Source organism: Oreochromis aureus, linkage group 14, assembly GCF_013358895.1.
Source record: "Oreochromis aureus strain Israel breed Guangdong linkage group 14, ZZ_aureus, whole genome shotgun sequence".
Taxonomy (NCBI): Eukaryota; Metazoa; Chordata; class Actinopteri; order Cichliformes; family Cichlidae; genus Oreochromis; species Oreochromis aureus.
The window spans coordinates 32468073-32484210 of NC_052955.1; the positions used below are offsets into that span (position 1 = coordinate 32468073).

The following is a 16138-nucleotide window of genomic DNA, read 5'->3' on the forward strand; positions in this document are numbered from 1 at the left end:
GGCAATAGCCCTTTTCTGCCGTGCGCATGGAGCGCTTAATTGGCCTCTGGCCCTTTAAACTCTGAGGGGCTGTAACTTTGGTTTCTTTTGGTCAATTTGCATGATTGACACCTCTTTTTAATTGTTTGAGCCAATAGAATCACAGTAACAATGCCACGTTCACGTTACTTCAACCAATCAGACGTTCCAAGACCAAAACCCACGTGGCCCAAATTTACTGCATGTGACGTCTGTCCAGTCACGTGTCTGTAGGTGGGTCTAAAATGGAGGTTGTTGACGGAAAACGGCTCTGATGCGGCTAGGTAGGCGTGGTAACTGCTGATAATCACGTGACTACCGGCGAAAATAACGGAGGAAATCTGGACGGTAAGCCAATTTCTGTCTTAGCGCATTTGCACCGCTGTGTGTTTTTGTGGTCTTCTTTTGCGGCTCATTCAGTGAATTTTGGTCAGAGTGTGGTGAAACTTGGTGTTTGGTTATTGGTGACAGCTCTGGAAGATAACCAGCCTATCTTTAGCCGGTTACATGAAGTCTGAAGAATTTCTGGTTTGCCTTGTTTGTTTAGCGGACTTGTGCGCATTTACATAACTGCTCGTTTAATCATTGCTTGTTTTCGTTGAGTTTGGTGGTTGTAGAAATGATGAATATGATATTTTAGCTGAGATTCAGAGGTTTCTGTGGATACCACACATGTCTGGACTTATATTTCTCACCCCGTGTTATAACCCATACCGGGGGCGTGGGGCTTAAAGCACATGTTGCTGAGTTTGCATATTTTGCTGTGAAGTACAGCCAGACTTTCGCCTTGGGCATTTTTAATCTGTAGCTCTGCTCTAAAAGAACGTACATACCTGGGCCCGCCTACTATCCTTGTAAAGCTAGAATCCAAAGTGTATGACATCTCAGGAAAAATAAAGCACCGAAATGTGCACTGCTTTTCGGTCTGGTTACTAACCTTCACCTTCTTCATCAGTCTACAGAATATAAGTCCTCTACACTATGTCATCTAACCAATCATTCAAAAGCCAACATGAAGAGGCCTATGCCTCCTTCACGAAAGGCCTGAAGGAGCTGGACTTACAGGGACCCTATGTTCCCAGTGACCTGGTGCTGATCGGAGACCATAGAAATGAAGACCCGAGGTCAGGTCCTGATGGCTGCCTCTCTGTACGGCAGTGGAAGGATTGCGGTCCTGGGTCATGAGGGCTACTTGACAGCCTTTCCTGCTCTGGTAGAAAAAGCTCTGACCTGGCTGAGAGGTGATGGATCTGATAACCTCTCTGTAGGGGTGCAGAGAAAAGTCATTGCAGTTCCTAATAGCCTCCAAAAATCTGTCTTCCAAACAAAGGTTGTGTGGGAGCCTTCAGTGACAAACTGGGAGTTGGTGTTTATGTGACTGATGCCTACAGCGTGGGCTCAGATCCAACAGAGCTGGTAGCGTTTCTGAAGGCTGGAGGAGGGGTGCTGATAGCTGGGCAGGCGTGGGGCTGGGCTGCAGATCACCCCAAAGAGAACACACTGCATCAGTTTGATGGGAATAAAGTGTCGGGAGTGGCAGGGATCTACTTCACTGAGCGTTATGGTGAGGTGGAGAACCTGCCTGTCTACCCTCAGATCCCGTCCTCTTGGATGTCGTTAGCATGAGTGTTTAATATAGTTCTGTTTTACTGCACGTTTACAAAATTTCCATTTTCCATATAATAACTTTCACTTTCCAAATCTACTTTATTTCTAAAGCACTTTACAGTTTTTCTCCATTGGTTTGGCTCATTTCTTGAAACAAAATTTACATTCTCAAAATAACATGGACAAACCTCCAAACCTCTTGGCAAATGTTCACAACAGAATGGCATTTCTCATTCATTTTATCAAATGGCAAATGCCTTAGTACATGTCTCAATTGTCTCAGTGCATCTTTGCAAATGATTAAGTACAAGTAGCCTACAGTTATACATTTAGCCCACATTTAGCACATTTTCCAAATGAATAGATCTTGTAGATCTAAACTGATTAGTTGATTCCCAGTCTAATGATCATTCTCTCCAAAACATGTCAGCATGATTTCATTGTATAAGTACTCGCATGCACAACTGTCTGTTCAATTGTCAAAATTGGTCAAGAACATAATACCATGAATACCATATATGAATTTCTTTGAATATTTGATAAATTGATGACAGTCATTGATAGTCAGGTGAAACTAGACTAACGAAGGGGGAGTGTCACACACAGGTGTGTTCCATATAGCTGCCAAACACAGATATATAGAGCTTGACCAGAGCCAGTCCGATCTCTGAACATGGATAGACAAGGCCAAGCAAACGGACAAGGGGAAGTTCTCCCTCAAGGAAGAGGAGGAGGCAGAAGAAGAAGAAGAAGAAGAGGAGGACTGAGAATACGTGGTGGAGGAATAGGGGGAAGAGGCCGAGGTGCGCGAAGACACTGTGCTGTCCCGAATGAAATTCGGGCCACAATTATAAACCATGTCATAAACAGGTCGTCGAGTGCAGCCTAATGTGGCTCGCTCTACAGTCTCCTCCATCATCCAAACCTTTCGCAGGGAAAACAGGTATGTACTCTATGTAATCTATGATGGAATTATATGTTGTGTAGGACAGGGCACTGTGCGTGAGGCAAAAAATGTATAACTTACTGTAGAGATTTTGTGTGCATCTGCCTACAGTAGTAGGTCTATACTAGCAGGTGGAGAGGACTAGTGGAATGTATAAATATATTGAACAACTTACTGTAAACTATGGAATTACATAATTCATACAGTTTAGAGTAGTATTCCAGTCACTGTGCAATGTTGCATTAGGATTGTGGTGAAGTTACTGTGAGTAAAACAATAATACAATTACACTGGTAACCTACTGTATTCTGTTCTATGTGTAGGATTGGACGACAAGCTCGCGTGGGTGGCAGAGGAAAACTGCTCAATGAACAACAGGAAAGAGAGATTTGTAACATGGTGATGGCAAATAATGCCATCACATTGAGACAGATCCGTGATGCCATCCTTCAGGACAATCATATATTCCAGAATATAAACACAATAAGCATCTCCACAATAGACCAGGTTTTGAAGAAGCATCAGATGACAATGAAACAAATCTACAGGGTACCATTTGAGAAGAACTCTGACAGAGTGAAGGAGCTGCGCTACCAGTATGTAAATGTAAGTCAGTTACTGGTTGTCTCTCATTATAACCTTACCTGTAATCACAGTAAGCAGTAGTTCACTTATTTGGTTTCAATACCTCCTTTACCTGATTTCAGAATCAGTATTTGCTGCATCTGACTTCAACAATTTCAACAGAAAACTGCAGCTTACTGTATGATACAATTCTCATTATAATCCTTATTTTGTTGTCTCCCAATCAAATCTATCTAATACTGTAGGTTTTACTGTAACATCTCAGTGAGTCATCAGTATTTCCCACTCCCCTTTCTATCATATACCCCTGCAGTACTTCCTCATAGGCCTATCACTAGTTTAGAACCACTGGAGTAGTGGCCTGTAGTATATTGAACCTGTGGAGGAGAACATGTAATTGTCTAACTGTAGTATATGACTCTTCTGTATGACTGATTTTATGTTCTTTACTCTATTTTAGAGAATAATGCCATTGGAAGGACATGAGACCCCTTACATCCTGGTGTTCGTGGATGAAGCTGGCTTCAACCTGGCCAAGGGCCGAAGACGTGGCCGTGATATTATTGGCCACCGGGCCACAGTGGTTGTCCCAGGTCAGCGAGGGGGCAATATAACTATGTGTGCTGCCATTTCTGAAAATGGTGTGGCCACTCACATCCCCAGTCTTGGCCCATACAACACACACAAGCTCCTCATCTTCTTGGATCGCCTTTATGCCGATCTTATCCCTGAAAATGAGAGAGGTCTCATAGGGCCTCACCTACCCATTTATGTAATTGTGTGGGACAATGTCAGTTTCCACCATAGCCCACTCGTTAGGGGCTGGTTTGCAACGCATCCAAGGATGGTCATGGGGTTCCTACCACCTTACTCTCCTTTCCTCAATCCGATAGAGTTTTTCTCTGGTTGGAGGTGGAGAGTGTATGAGCATCATGCTCAGGATCAGCCGTCCCTGCTCCATGCTATGGACGCAGCGTGTGACGACATTACAGGAGATCAATGCAGGGGATGTTTGCGGCATGCACGCCGTTTCTTCCCTCGTTGCATCGCAAGAGAAAGTATCCGCTGTGATGTGGACGAGAATCTGTGGCCAGACGGACAACAGCGTGTAAATAATCAGGAGGGTGAAGACTGTGGACAAGAGCGGGAGAATGAGTACAGCGACCACTGAATAAGTCCTTGTTTTTTGATTTTGTGTTCATACAATTTACTACTGTAATGTACATTTTCTTTTTACATATGTATGAAACTTTCTTTGCGTGTGAATATACACTGGTTATAATTTCCTTTGTGGTGTGAGTGCAATCTGTGATGTCAAACCTTGGAGGCTACTCTTTTCTGTTGTATATTGTTGGTCCTCTGCCATAGTGACAAAACATCTAAACATTTTGTATGGCAGTACTCACACAATGCCAAAGGGACGATGCATTCTGGGGGCATTGACTATTCAGATTAGCAAGAAATGTAGTTTTGACACATGAGTGAACTGTTTTAGGAGAGATATGAGCTTTTGCAGGTGGACCATGTTGTTGTGATCAACCATCCAGGTTTATTTTGACAAAAGCACCAAGAATTATGAGAATGTCCGATCTGTGTCGAGAAATGAGCCAAAGCTATTGAGAAGGATCTTTGCCATTTTGGAGACACTGACTGTTTAGATGGGAAAGGGATTTAGATTGAAGCCTGAGTGAACAGTTTTGGAAGAGATATGAGCTTTTGCAGGTGAGCTATAGTGTTGTGCTGAACTGTAAGAGTGTTTTGCCAAATGATCTTAGAGTTTTGAGAATGTAATCTCTGTTTCAAGAAATGAGCCAAACCAATGGAGAAAAACTTTAAAACAACATAACAGCTGACCAAAGTGTTGTACAAAATAGTAAACAAATCAAAACAACTTTTAATGTGAAAATATTTTTTCTCTCGTTTGAAACAGTATTACTAAAGTCAAACCTGTTATTAAAGCTATTTCTTATTTGTTAGCTGTTTTAAACTTAAGATAACATTTTTCTTTTCACTTAAAAATGTACACTTTAGCATTTTTGTTCTTTTTCCCCTCACTTTTATTTTATTGCTATAATATCAGTGTAGTATCCATTTTCTAAGCTGCTTGTCAGACCAGGGTTGATGGGAGGAGCGGATCCTAGGCCACAAGTCAAGTTCAATCACAGCACTTGCACAAAATTATTACTATATAATGATGTGATCCATCTGATCTATTACACTTGTGACTTTTACATTACATTTATCTGTTTAACAAATGTAATGTAAATTGGACTATTTGTCAGATTTTTTTTAAATGTTAATTTACAAATAATAAATCATTTTACAAGAACATATTTGTGAAATTGTAGTGAAATAGTCATTTTACAACATGACTATATATTTACTGGGTATTGATAGTAAAAACACATTAAGATAATACAATTTACACTCAAAATTCATAATGACAAACACGGATTTTATTTAAAACACATTTTTAGTAAAAAGTAATTCATCCAGTTATTCTTCATTTACTTCTGTACACTGTATCTCTAATTTTTGATATGTCTTTCATATTCCTATTCCACCTTTCAATTACAGGGCAGGAAAGGACTTCAAGGATGACTTGGAGTTCTTACTCCAGGGGGTTTCGGAATTCAGCCTCCCCTCTGAGTATCTGTGTTCTGAGGTTCTAGTCCACGGACCACTAGCCTTTCCCATCGGGACTACAGAAGATGGACGACCATTCCTGGCAGGAGCCTACTATGGGCGAGGACGGGTCATTGTGGTTACACATGAAGCATATCTAACGGTTGAGGTAGAGTACTAAAATTTAATTTTTTAAAAGTTAAAATCCCGGATTTCTGTGTGGAGTTTGCATTTTCTCCCAGGGTTTGTGTGGGTTCTTTCTGGGTACTCTGGCTTCCTCCCACAGTCCACAGTTAGTGGGGTCAGGTTCATTGTGAATGTGGGTGTGAATCTGAGTGCGAATGGTTGTCTCTCTCTTTGTGTTAGCCCTCTGACAGACTGGCGATCTGTCGTTTGCTTCTTGCCCTATGGTAGCTGGGATAGGGTGAAGTACGTGCTGTTCTGACAAATATTTTATATATCACAAGTAGACATGACTGTCTGTCTTCCTGCTTTCCTTCTTTTATTTTAGAGCATGACTCCATTTTGGAGGAATGCCATTCACTGGTTGGATGAAGGGCGCAGAGGGGTTGTTGGTGTCATGGTGGATCCTGCACTCAAAGTTCTCAGCACGTCAGGACTGAAGTGCAAGAAGACAAACTTCAGGAAAGACCTCAGTGTGTTTGTGTGTACAGCATATATCACTGAGCATTTGGAGGAAATCCAAAACTTTGTGGCAGAGGGAGGAGGCCTGCTGATTGGAGGACATGCCTGGTACTGGGAGCAGACACATGCTGGGCAAAATCCATTTACAGATTTCTCAGGTATGAAAATGCACCACAAGGGTTTCACAATATGCAGAGCAGATATACTGGTAGTGTTCTTATTTTCCACCTAAAAAAACCATAAAACCATAAGTGCACTGCATCAATATAGAGATCTTCTTGTCTAATCAACCACCCTAAATCCTAAAACCTGTTGTATTTATTGTGCTAACAGATTCACAATGGTGTAGTGTCTTGTCCAAAGACACTTCGATTGAAGGATTTAGGGATCAAATATCCAACCTTCTGATGAGTGTAAAACCAAAGGCATGATATTTCCAGCAATACAACTCAGTATGTTAAATCAGACTTGCTTTAATTTCTTTCAGGGAACAAAATTCTGAACCAAATGGGACTGACCCTTTTGAGAGCAACAATCAGTGCAGGAACATACAAAGCTCTTGTACCCAGCTGGCCGATTAAAGATACTTACCACTTCCGCCACCTTCTACACCGCTTCGCTGCCAATGTGACTACAGGTGAAGAACTTAGCAAGCATGACGAGAAATATCTAAAACAGCTACACAGTGACTGCAGGAATTACTTGCACACAACGGCCCACAGCTGCTTCTATTGCATACAAGTGTTTGCTGCTCTCACTGACATGTTAAAGAGGTCAGACCTGCCAAAGGTGAGTAGAGAAAATAATATAAATGCTTTCTAACACATAGCAACACAGAGGCTGGTTCCACTGATACCACAACTATCAGTCACTGAGATGTTAGATTGTCTTTTTCTTTCTGCCCTGTAAAGACTCCAAGAGACAAACTACTCCTCAAGGATAATCCACTGATGCCAGACGTCTATAACCACAGGCTCTGTTAGGTTAAGGCTGTGTGCAGGCAGGAAAAGGACCCAAAGTGCAGACTCCGGAGACAAACGTGAACTTAAACAGCTTTAATGCTGAACTCAAAAAAGGGTAACGAAACTTCCAAAGTACAAACATTAACACAGGCCAGAAAACAAAACACACAGCATGAGAGTAGATAAGAGTAGATCGCAACAGAGAGCACAGGAAAACACAGGGCTTAAATACACAGAGGGAGCAATCAGGGAATGGGCAACAGGAGGGAAACACAGCTGGGGCAAATCAGGACTAACGAGACAAGGAGAGCAAAACCAGATACACTAACATGAGACATGGACTTTCAAAGTAAAACAGGAAACATAACACAGACTCACAGGCAGGCATTATAACAAAGGGAACAAAGACATGGGACCAGGGCAGACACAGACACTGACTGGACGTGGGGATACAGCAAACAGGGGAGACAGCAACTCAGAATCACAGACAGAAAACCAGAACACTAAAACTCTAACAGAACCCACCCAGAGAACCCAAACTAAGAATAATCCAAAAACCCAAAAAGCAAAACTAGAATATAACGAAATAACAAACTCAAAGAACCAAAACACAAACCACTGGGTCGATGACCCAGGGATCCTAACAGTACCCCCCCCTCAAGGGCTGGCTTCCAGACAGCCCAAACCAGAACACCAAAAACGAAAAACAACCCAACCAGGGCGGGCGGTGGGGGAAACAGGATGGAGGGACCGAAACAAAAACACAAGGAGCCAGAAACCAAAACACAGGGAACAAAGTCCAAAACAGAACAAAACAACAGCACTGAGGCCCAGGAACAGTCCAAAAGAAAAACAAAAGGGCCCACCAAAAGGCGCGGAGGCCCAGGCAACAGTCTCGAAAAGATTCAGGGGGCCGGCCCAGAGGTCGACAGCACAACAGTCCAAATCCAGGTGGCTCAGGGGGCCGGCCCGGAGGGCGACGGCCCAAGAGTCCAGAAAAAAGTTCAGGAGGCCGGCCGGGCGGGAGGCACCGGCGGTGACGGAGCAGGTCAGGAGGCCGGCCGGGCGGGAGGCACCGGCGGCGACGGAGCAGGTCAGGAGGACGTCCAGTCATTGGCCTGGAAAGCGGCCGGACAGGACGTGCAGGCCGAACAGGCCGGACAGGATGTGCAGGCCGAACAGGCCGGACAGGCCGTGCAGGACGAGCAGGCCGGACAGGACGAGCAGGCGAAGCCAGAGCTGGACCAGGCGACGGCGAAGCAGAAGCCAGAGCTGGACCAGGCGACGGCGAAGCAGAAGCCAGAGCTGGACCAGGCGACGGCGAAGCAGAAGCCAGAGCTGGACCAGGCGAAGCTGTAGCCGAAGCCGGACCAGGTGAGGACGAAGCTGCAGGCGACGGCGTGGGAGCCGCAGGTGGTGGCACTGCAGGCGACGGCGTGGGAGCCGCAGGTGGTGGCACTGCAGGTGACGGCGTGGGAGCCGCAGGTGGTGGCACTGCAGGCGACGGCGTGGGAGCCGCAGGTGGTGGCGACGAAGGCTGGATGGGCCCCTCGGACCCTCCAGCGGAGACGAACAAAGACTGGTGTGGTTCTACAGAACCCCCAGCGGGAACAGAAGGCTGGACGGGCCCCTCGGACCCTCCAACGGAGACAAACAAAGGCTGGTGCGGTTCTCCAGAACCCCCAGCAGGAACAGAAGGCTGGACGGGCCCCTCGGACCCTCCAACGGAGACAAACAAAGGCTGGTGCGGTTCTCCAGAACCCCCAGCGGGAACAGAAGGCTGAACGGGCCCCTTGGACCCTCCAACGGAGACAAACAAAGGCTGGTGCGGTTCTCCAGAACCCCCAGCGGGAACAAAAGGCTGGACGGGCCGCTCGGACCCTCCAGCGGAGACGAACAAAGGCTGAACAGATGAGCGAACAGGTGAAAACATTATTGGCCGAAAAACACTAACCTTTGCTTGATCCATAAGCTCTGCAACGCCAAGTCCCAGTTCTTTAGCCAACTTAGTTATGGCAGGTGGTACTCTGTTGCCAGTTCTATTTGCCAGCTGAGGCACGGAAAAAGTCATAGGTTGAGAATTTGCCAGAGAAAAAAAAGTAGTCCTAGACTTAACAGCAGCCACAGGGGCTGGCCGGAACACTAAACAGTCACTTTCTCCCAAAACTGGGGTGTGCTCAGTCATTCTGGAGTGGCAGTGGCGTGAACGCTGTTTACTCCGGGAAGAGGGAGCAGGCAAACCGGGCCGCGAAGCCTCCAGGTGACCGGGCTGCAAATCCTCCGGCTCACCACACAGGAGCAGTTCTCCCGAACCTCCAGCAGAAACACTGTCCAGCTGTGGCGAACGCAGCTGCTTAACAGCGAGCTCCGTCTGCTGCTGCTGTGTTGGTGTGGAGAGAGAGATAGCCAGCTCACTGGCCCTGACGTGCTCCCTCCACACGGCTATGGTGTGGCCCAGATGAGTGTCCATGGAGAACTGATGAAGCTGGGGGTTGGTTGTAATCATTGCCTCGACCGCACTCAGTCCCACAGCCATAGCCTGTAAGCTATCGGCCTGAGCAATCCGGTCCAGCAAATCAACCAACCTCGTCATCTCAGCCTCAAAGTCTGAGGTGGAACAGTCTGCGGGGTCCATAGTATGGTCGCGATCTTCTGTTAGGTTAAGGCTGTGTCCAGGCAGGAAAAGGACCCAAAGTGCAGACTCCGGAGACAAACGTGAACTTAAACAGCTTTAATGCTGAACTCAAAAAAGGGTAACGAAACTTCCAAAGTACAAACATTAACACAGGCCAGAAAACAAAACACACAGCATGAGAGTAGATAAGAGTAGATCGCAACAGAGAGCACAGGAAAACACAGGGCTTAAATACACAGAGGGAGCAATCAGGGAATGGGCAACAGGAGGGAAACACAGCTGGGGCAAATCAGGACTAACGAGACAAGGAGAGCAAAACCAGATACACTAACATGAGACATGGACTTTCAAAGTAAAACAGGAAACATAACACAGACTCACAGGCAGGCATTATAACAAAGGGAACAAAGACATGGGACCAGGGCAGACACAGACACTGACTGGACGTGGGGATACAGCAAACAGGGGAGACAGCAACTCAGAATCACAGACAGAAAACCAGAACACTAAAACTCTAACAGAACCCACCCAGAGAACCCAAACTAAGAATAATCCAAAAACCCAAAAAGCAAAACTAGAATATAATGAAATAACAAACTCAAAGAACCAAAACACAAACCACTGGGTCGATGACCCAGGGATCCTAACAGGCTCAAGACCGATGTTAACACAGAAGGTCAGATTTCATGTTTGTGGACAAATATGTCAACTGTGAATATATCTATATATTCATATGTATATTCACAGTATATATATGACTGCAACCTGATCACAGTTTTTTCACAATACTCATTGATTCATTAACATATTCAATTTGGACTCAATATGATATAGAAATACGTGCAGATTTCATACATGTATGAAATAACTGTAACCTCTGATGTTGTATCCTGGGGTGTCACAATTAACATTGATTTTTTAAAATAAAACATTTGTATTGTATTTAAAATGTACAAATAATATCATAAACAATCCAGTGAAAGTGCAGGTAAGGTTACAGACTTACTTTGATATTTACAAATAGGACATATCAGTGAATTTTTTTCATAAACAGAAGACACAAAACAGAATTTTGTGTCAGGGGTTGCTGTGTGAATGTGGAGAAGAGGGAACCCAAACGCAGGACTCGTGGTGAGGATTAAGGGTGTTTATTGGAATGGCAGGATGAAAGGATGAACAGAAAAGAGAAGAAGGCTGACTGACTGACTGACTGACTGACTGACTGAACTGAACTGAACTGAACTGAAAGTCAAACGTGGAATAGACAGCAGTGACAACATCAATGACAAGACAAAGGACCGGAGGGAACATCCCTTTACATCTGCAAAATAGCTATTGAGACCAAAATGTGGTTATTTGGTATGGTTTTATCATGAGCTGTGTGAAGCGGGCAGGATTGGAGGACTCAAAATGCAGAACAAAAAGAGTAGAGTCCAAAATAAAAAAAACTAGGAATAGGAGTCCAAAACACAAAGAGGAAACAGTTCTGGGGCCCGACCTTGGAGCCAGCATCTGCGACATAGCAGGTCTGGCGGACACCTGCGTCACCAGTGGCGGCAATGACCTCTAGCTGAGATAAAGCAGGACCAGACACCGGGACAACATCTAGCTGAGACAAAGGAGGACCAGGCGCCGGACAGGTTTGTTTAAGCCCCCAGAGGAGACAGGAGGGGCCTGGGATGGCTTGACTGAACCCCAGCAGATGCAGGACTCACAGCAGGCTCCACTTGTGAACGATGCTAGTGCTGAAGCTTGGTTACTCTCCTTCAGATAGCAGGCCAAACACCAGCTGTTCCCACCTGAGGAACAGGTACGGGTGTAGGGACGGACTCAGTCTTGGCTACCCTCCCCCTAGGAACTGGTGTGGGTGCAGGCATTGGCTGGATTCCAACTGCTCCCACCAGAGGAAGTAGTACAGGTGCAGGAGTCAACAGGGTTACAGCTGCCCTCACCCAGGGAACCGGTATAGGTCCAGGAACAGGTACAGGTGTAGGAGTCGGGTGGATCGGAACCAGTGACGGGTGGACTCTAGCTGTCCCCACCCAGGGAACTGCTTACAGGTGCAGGGAGCAGCTGAGCCCTGGCCCCCCGGGAACCAGGACAGGGACTGGCTTGGCCTCAACTACTCTCACCTGGGGAACAGGTACAGGCACAGGGGAAGGCTGGGCCTGAGCCGCCCTGGAAGCAGGAACAGGCAGAGGAAAATAAAGCTCTCAGCCCTCAAAGAGGCAGTCACAGGAGTGGGTGGAATAGAACAAAGAGTCCTTTAAGGTGCAGCCTGCAGAGCATCACAGTTCGGAGGTGAAACAACACGAAAAGCTGTCAGTGATAGAGTAACTGTGTTAGGAGAACTGTTATTGAACTGTGCTTCAACAACAGCTATTAAACCAGGAACACAAACAGTCAAAAAAAAAAAAAAAAAAAAACAGGCCGGGGAGCAATATGGCTGACAGTCTCTAAATAAACAGGCTGGAAAGCTAAGCAGTCATGGAGAGGGGCCACAGCCTCATAACCAGCAGGTTGGACAGTGTTTGGAAACACTGGCAGTCTCTGAAGACTGGTGTTGTGATTTGCTGCTATATATTTTTTTTAAAATGAACTGAATTGAATCTGTTTTGTCAAAACCCTGATATTCAATATATTTTCCATTTTATCTACAGATTCAGATAGGCTGTCAAACTGATGACCTACATGACAAGGATGAGCTGAAGAGAGCACCACATGTTTATGAGCAGTTTCTTGTTACTTCAGACATGATGCATGTGTCCAACCTGTGGGGCGGACTCATCTATCTGGTGGCTCCGCCCAACACACAAGTGAAAGGGTTGGAGATCACAGTGCAGAAAGCTGTAACTGCTCCACATTACAAGTCTGGTGAGTCTGTGGTTTATAACAGTGCTGTGTACTTTGTGTCAGTGGAGGTAATTGGAAGATATCTGGTGAGTCTTAGTCTCACTTGGATCACCTTCATTCTGATTGAACATACAGTGTTTTCATTGGACAACACAGGTGAATTAACTTGAGCTCAATATATTTTAAGAAAAGTAAAACCCTCTCCTAAAAGACTTCACAAAATTTGCTTAATTATTCAGAGGCCTTGTGTGCACTATCAGCTTTTTACACCAAAGGCTGTTTAAGGATCCTCAGCTGTAATGAAATGCATATGTGGCATGGGATAAAGCAACATTTCTTTATTTAAAGAATTTACTCATATCAGGTGCATCTGGAGTGTTTTTTCCACCTGTGTTACAAACCCTTAAGAAATTATGGAAATACCAGATTCTTTACTTTGTAATCCAATCTAACTTTATTTATAAACCACTTTAAAATAGCCAGCACAGGACCAAATTATTTAAGTTAATTAAGTGAAGAACAATAGCTAAAACAAAACAACAAAAAAATAATATATACATATACAAGTCATGTATATATATATACATATATATATGTATATATATATATATGTATATATATATATACATGAGCAGGGCCAAAGGGGAAAGAGTCGAGTAGAGGAGTACATCATGGGAGGAAGGAAACTCAGTGACTGGAGTGTGTGGGTTTCCCTGGAAACATATCTGCAGGTAAGACAATTATAGAGAAATTTTGCTTGGTCCACAGCGAAGAAAACACATGATATGAATAAGACTGAAAGACTTTAACTCCATTTGATCCAGTCACACTTAAAATCTACCAAGTCACCAATCACTCAGGGGTAGAGTTAGGTTCAAGTTGTATTTTAGCCACATGCTAAACTAGGATAGTGTCAGAAACTACAAGATGATACCTTTCAAATCAAATCAAATCTCTTACATGCACTTTGCCTTCTATTAAAAGAGTTTGATTTGGGTGTGCCATATAGGTGAAAATTCCATGTAGACTTGTGGGCTTATAGTGATGCTAACATTAAATCGTAACAGGTTGTGATGCTTTGGTAAAGAGATTATTGCTCCTAACATAAAAGACAGCAAATAGTTTGAGTTGTTGTCATATCTACTTTCTCTGTAGCTCCAGGAAAGGTTTGGCTGGGATGCCTTTAAGGTGTTTGCTGCGTACCACCACATGAGCAACTTTCCTGAGGACAATGACACAAAGATGAACCTGTATGCTGAGACTTTCTCCCAGACTGTGGGGATGAACCTGACTGGCTTCTTCAAGGCCTGGGGCTGGCCCATCGAAACAGCCACTGAGAGGAAACTGTCCCAGCTGCCTCCCTGGAATGATCACCCCATGACCCAGTACAAATGAACTGAACGGTATTGCAGACTAAAGAAATCATTTTACTTCTCCGCAGTGAAACTTCAGTTCATTAAATTAATCTTTTTTAAAGCAATCTTTTCATGGCAGTGGGATACAAGTTGCATTGTATCCCATTTGAAAAGTAAATGTAGCAGCTTCTTTCACAGTACGTGCTGGAATTATTTACTCCAAATTAGTGACCAATCAAATGAACTAGAAGATTTCTTAAATTTTAATTTAAAGTTAGCTGGGACACTAAAATGTCCTCTGTGCTTCTGTTTATCTGTGGGGGGAGACTAAATAGTATTCATATTCATTCATATTATTTACATTGTTTACAAATTATCAAACCAATGATCTGTTTCCAAAATGTCAAAGTCGTGTAATTATTTAGCATGCATTTGGCAGTTAAATTCAATGTGTTGTGGTTATCCTGATGCTTTTTATGATTTTTTTGTGTAATCATTAATCATGTCAATCAATCATCAAGTAGACTGTAAAATTGTGTGCATCAACCTGAAATAACCATTTAATACTTTCACTGAACTTTATGGGATTTTCTTTGTTTCATGTCTGTGTTACATGACTGTACCTGCAGCATTGGATAGAATACTCAATTTTTGCATCTTGGCTGGGAATTGGTGCATACAATAAATGACCCAAGTATAGTAATGCAAGTAATCTTGTTTGCTGCTGTAATTAGGTTTTGTTATGCTCATGTTATTTTGGCTGCAAAGGAGAGCAAAGATATAACAGTCAAAGAGCTGAAGTGAAGCTGAGTGTTAAAAACAATGAAAAGTGTCACTGCAGCCACTGTCTGTTATTTTCAAGCTTTATTTTGTGACTTTGGATGTTTTTCCCAAACTGGTAAATCACATCAGTCTTTCTAGAATGGTGGACTCTTTTTTTTCTTTGCATTTTCAAATGCAGTGCTTGCCTCATCAAATCTAGAAATCAACATAAATTACAATGTACCATAAAGCTTTCTGTCCTTTTAACAGTAGTGTCATAAAGCTACTTGCATCCATCCTTTACATTATTTTACATTGGTGGCTGCAGTCGCTGAAAGCGCATAGTCATAGTCATAAGTAACTGTAGCTGTCTCTATTTTACAGGCATGTTTCATTAACAGTGACTGGATCCTCTGGTCTTTCGCAGTAAACTAGTAGAAGAGCAGTGTGTAAGGAAAACTGCCACTGGAAAGGAAAGCTCAGCTTTCACTGGTCTAAGATCAATTACAATCTGCACTATGTGTAGATAGACAGTTAGCCAGACAGTGACCTTGGTACCAACTCACAACTCATGTGTTAGGAAGTCTAATATGTCTGCTTTAATCATTATCAGTACTCCAAAAACACTTTAGGAGAAGGTTTTGTGATTTTAAATAATTTTTAGAAATGTTATTCATACACTTAAAACATTGTGGACTAATTCATATATAGTGCTTTTATACTCTACCGGAGCAATCACTTTATACAACATACCTCATTCACACAAAAACATTTCCCTGTGATTAAGTGATTTGCTTTTAACACTCACACACACTCCGATGAATGCATCTGACTTTTGTTCATATATAGTCTTAAACTTCACTCATCTCAACCCACAGCATTTTAACAGTCTTCAAGCACTGGTTTCACACATGTTTCCTGTTGTTCACTCTATTCTTCCTTATCTGATCATCAACATCCTGCACTGTCGCAGCTGCACGTAGCTCTGACGTAAAATCACCTTTCACAAGAAAAATCATCATAAACACTTATTCTACTAAAGGATCAAAGAAAAAACAACCATTTTAATCAACTAAGTGTAAGCATACAATCAATTACTCCTGAATAAATCTCATCATAGCTAAAAAACTGCCTAGAAACAACT

General features: G+C 43.6%; 1 pseudogene; it reads left to right on the forward strand.

The window, feature by feature from the left end:
• Window positions 1-999: 999 nt before the first annotated feature.
• LOC116321667 lies at window positions 1000-14914 on the forward strand (annotated as a pseudogene).
• Window positions 14915-16138: the final 1224 nt, after the last annotated feature.